The following is a 4,846-nucleotide window of genomic DNA, read 5'->3' as shown; positions in this document are numbered from 1 at the left end:
TCTTGGGACCATTACCATTACCAAATCTGGACTAGTTAGGGTCACTTAGCAGAAAGAAACTGCATGGTAATTTAAACAGGGAAAGTTTAGTGTAAAGGATTATGAACCGTAACAAGGAATTATTTAACAAGAAGAGAACTCTAACGTACAGTAGAATAGGAGATATAGGGAGTAGCACTACCTCCAGGACTGAGCAGAGAATTTAAGGAAGTAACAAATCTGAAAAAGCACTCCACCCAGACTGTGATCTAGCCCTCATTGGACATGGTGCAGCTCTGGCACACTGAGGTACCAGGGGAAGTCATCTAGGAAGGTGCCCCACTGGTAGAACTCACGGGGGCTGCTGCACACTGTGCAGAAAGTTGCCTTCTTAGGGAACCAAAGGAAGCCACTAATGGTAGGATACCACATGCTGATCGTCACTAAATGCTGTTGGCTGCCACACATTGCAGAAGCTACTTACTACAGAAGCCCACTGAGGAAAGCATACTCAAACCAGGAAGAGAAACCAGTTTTTTTCTTTAATGTCTCTCCAGTACCCTGTCCTGACAAAAATTAACATTGTATCATCAGGCAAAAGAGAAATGTTTACAGGCTCAAGTTCCATTTTACAGAGCAGGCAATGAAGTATGGACCTGGAGCTGAAAGGTACTCAAAATATCTCTGAACAAACTGCTTATTAATCATAATGGTGAGAAACCTGGTCCCTTACTCAAAACAGAGGTTAACCTCACCAATGATGGAAGAAACCACCATGTGTGCTACCTAATGGGATGTAATTTAAAAATCCAAGGATATTTTTTTATGTTCCTGCAAAGATGCATAACCTGAATCTAATTATGAAGAAACATCAGAAAAAAACAAATAGACATTCTACAAAATAACTCTCCTGCAATGTTCAAAACTGTTGAGATCCTGAAAGTCAAGAAAGACTAAGGAACTCTTCTATATTGAAGGAGAATAAAAGAAATCTGACCACAGAATCTTTTTGCTATAAAATACATTATTGGGACAATTAGTGAAGCTTCAGTGGGATTTCTAGGAGTTCTCTGTACTGTGCTTACAGTCTATCTGTATGTTAATATTATTTCAAAGCAAAATAAAAGAGTAAGTTAAATAAATAAGAGAGTACTATCTGTTAATACAGCTTCATGTCTCACCAAAGCAAATACAAATTCCTTAGAATGCCTTCAAAGAATTCCCACAGATAAAGTTAAAAAATATATAAGCTCATAGTAAAAAAAAAAAAAATCATAAAACACCCAAGGAAACAAAATATCATATATGAAAGCCAGCACAAAATCAGGTAGCAGAATCATATCCACAGACTTCAGAATCATTACAAACATAACATAAAATGTTCAGGTTTATTATATTTTTTAAAAAGAAGGAATTGAGAATATGGATAAAGGACAAGAGATTTTTTTAAAAAATAAACATAATATGGAAAACAATTGAATTTCTAGAAATGGAGAATGTTATACTCAAAATGCAGATCAGGAAGATGAATTTGAACGAATTATTTTACACTTAGCACAGGAAAAAATGAAAGCGATTAAGACACATGGAGGATAGAGAGGCGGAGCAAGATGGCGGCGGAGTAGGAGACCTGGATTTCATCTGGTCCCAGGAATTCAGCTGGATAGGGATCAAACCATTCTGAACACCTACGAACTCAACAGGAGATCAAAGGAAAGAATAGGAACAACTCTCTGAAGAGAAAAGTGACCACTTTCTGGAAGCAGGAACCCAACAAGCGGCAGATCCAGGGAGACTCCCCTTCCTCCCAGGGGAGGAGTGGCACGGGAGTGCACCGCAGGGATCTGCTGGGTTTGGAGACTCCAGATGGGGTCGTGTGCCAGAGATAGAAACACTCTGCCACAGGCCAGGTGAGCACAGAGTGCGGCTGGAGACCGTGGAGACAGGAGTGACTGCTTTTCTTTGGGGGCTCACTGAGGAGTGGGGCCCCAAGTTCTCAGCTTCTCTGAGGGGGAGATTGGGAGGCCGCCATTTTCACTCTCATCCTCCAAAGCTGTACGGAAAGCTTGCAGGGAAAAAAGCTCCTGAGAGCAAACCCGAGTAGATTACTTAGCCCGGACCCAGCAAGGGCGGGGCAATTCCACCTCCGGCAAAGACATTTGGGAACCACGGCAACAGGCCCCTCGCCCAGAAGATCCTCAAGAACAGCCAGCCAAGACCAAGTTTACCGATCAATGAGAACAGCAGAACTCCAGCACTAGGGGAATAATGCACATAGAATTCATGGCTTTTTTACCATGATTCTTTAGTCTTTCAAAGTTAAATTTTTTTAACTCTTTTTTTTTTTGAATTTTTCTTTTTCCCTTTTTCAACCAACATCTTATCAATCCCTTTTTAAAATTTTTTTTATTTTTCATTTTTAGAGTCATATTCTATCCCTTCCTAGTAGTTACCCTTATTTTTGGTATATATATATAAGTTGTTCTCTCTTAAAATTTTGAGATACAGTTTCTTCTAACAGATCAAAATGTACCCTAAATCTCTGGTGTATGGCTTTCTTTGAGTCTCCTGCCTGATCACATTCTCTCCTTTTTTTTTTAAATCCTCTTCTTTCTTTTTTCAACCAACTTCTTATCAATTCCTTTTATAAAATCTTTTATAATTTTCATCTTTACAGTCATATTCCATCCCTTCATCATATTAACCCTTATTTTTGTACATATATAAGTTTTTCTTTCTTTAAAATTTTGGGAGGCACTTTCTTCTAACAGACCAAATTATGCCCCAAATCTAGTGTGTGGCACTGATCTATGCACCAGCCTGATCATATTTGACTATATTGGGTTTTTTTGTTTTGTTCTGTTTTTGTTTGTTTTTATCTTTTTCTTTTTCTTTTTTCTTTCTTTCCCTTTCTTTCCCTCCAGTTTCAGGTCTTTTCTGATTTGTTTAGTGTATATTTTCTAGGGGCATTGTTACCCTGTCAGCATTTTGTTCTCTCATTCATCTATTCTCCTCTGGATAAAATGATAAGATGAAAAAATCACCTCAACAAAAAGAACAAGAGGCAGTACGAACTGCCAGGGACCTAATCAATGGACATTAGTAAGATGTTGGAAGTAGAGTTCAGAATGACGATTTTAAAGATACTAGCTGGGCTTGAAAAAAGCGTGAAAGTTATTAGAGAAATCCTTTCTGGAGAAATAAAAGAACTAAAATCTAACCAAGTCGAAATCAAAAAGGCTATTAATGAGGTTCAATAAAAAATGGAGGCTCTAACTCCTAGGATAAATGAGGCAGAAGAGAGAATTAGTGATATAGAAGACCAAATGATGGAAAATAAATAAGCTGAGAAAAAGAGAGATAAACAACTACTGGATCACAAGGGCAGAATTCGAGAGATAAGTGATACCATAAGACAAAACAACATTAGAATAATTGGGATCCCAGAAGAAGAGGAAAGAGAGACAAGGGCAGAAGGTATACTGGAGCAAATTACAGCAGAGAACTTCCCTAATGTGGGGAAAGAAACAGGCATCCAAATCCAGGAGGCACAGAGAACCCCCTCTAAATCAGTAAAAATAGGTCAACACCCTGACATCTAATAGTAAAACTTACAAGTCTCAGAGACAAAAAGAAAATCCTGAAAGCAGCTCAGGAGAAGAGATCTGTAACCTACAATGGTAGAAACATTAGATTGGCAACAGACCTATCCACAGAGACCTGGCAGGCCAGAAAGGACTGGCATGATATTTTCAGAGCACTAAATGAGAAAAATATGCAGCCAAGAATACTATATCCAGCTAGGCTGTCACTGAAAATAGAAGGTGAGGTAAAAAGCTTCCAGGACAAACAAAAACTAAAGGAATTTGTAAACAAAAAACCAGCCCTACAAGAAATAGCGAAAGGGGTCGTCTAAGCAAAGAGAGAGCCTAAAAGCAACATAGACCAGAAAGGAACAGAGACAATATACAGTAACAGTTCCCTTACAGGCAATACAATGGCACTAAATTCATATCTTTCAAAAGTTACCCTGAATGTAAATGGGCTAAATGCCCCAATCAAAAGATAAAGGCTATCAGATTGGATAAAAAAAAACAAGACCCAATGATATGCTGTCTGCAAGAGACTCATTTTAGACCCAAAGACACCCCAAGATTGAAAGTGAGGGGGTGGAAAACCATTTACCATGCTAATGGACACCAAAAGAAACCTGGGGTGGCAATCCTTATATCAGAAAAATTAGATTTTAAACCAAAGATTGCAATAAGAGATGAGGAAGGACACTATATCCTACTTAAAGGGTCTATCCAACAAGAAGATCTAACAATTGTAAGTATCTATGCCCCGAAAGTGGGAGCAGCCAATTATATAAGGCAATTAATAACAAAAGCAAAGAAACACATAGAGAACAGTACAATAATAGTGGGGGACTTTAACACCCCCATCACTGAAGTGGACAGATCATCTAAGCAAAAGATCAACAAGGAAATAAAGACCTTAAATTACACACTGGACCGAATGGACTTCACAGATATATTCAGAACATTCCATCCCAAAGCAACAGAATACACATTCTTCTCTAGTGCCCATGGAACATTCTCCAGAATAGATCACATCCAGGATCACAAATCAGGTCTCAACCAGTACCAAAAGATTGGGATCATTCCCTGCCTATTTTCAGACCACAATGCTTTGAAACTAGAACTCAATCACAAGAGGAAAGTCGGAAAGAACTCAAATACATGGAGGTAAATAGCATCCTACTAAAGAATGACTAGGTCAACCAGGAAATTAAAGAAGAATTTTAAAAATTCATGGAAACAAATGAAAATGAAAACACAACTGTTCAAAATCTTTGGGATACAGC

The sequence above is a fragment of the Eumetopias jubatus genome, unplaced genomic scaffold (assembly GCF_037043125.1).
Source record: "Eumetopias jubatus isolate StellerSeaLion01/CBP00866 unplaced genomic scaffold, mEumJub1_p1.0 scaffold_4, whole genome shotgun sequence".
In the NCBI taxonomy this organism is placed as follows: Eukaryota; Metazoa; Chordata; class Mammalia; order Carnivora; family Otariidae; genus Eumetopias; species Eumetopias jubatus.
This window is presented reverse-complemented; position numbering follows the sequence as displayed.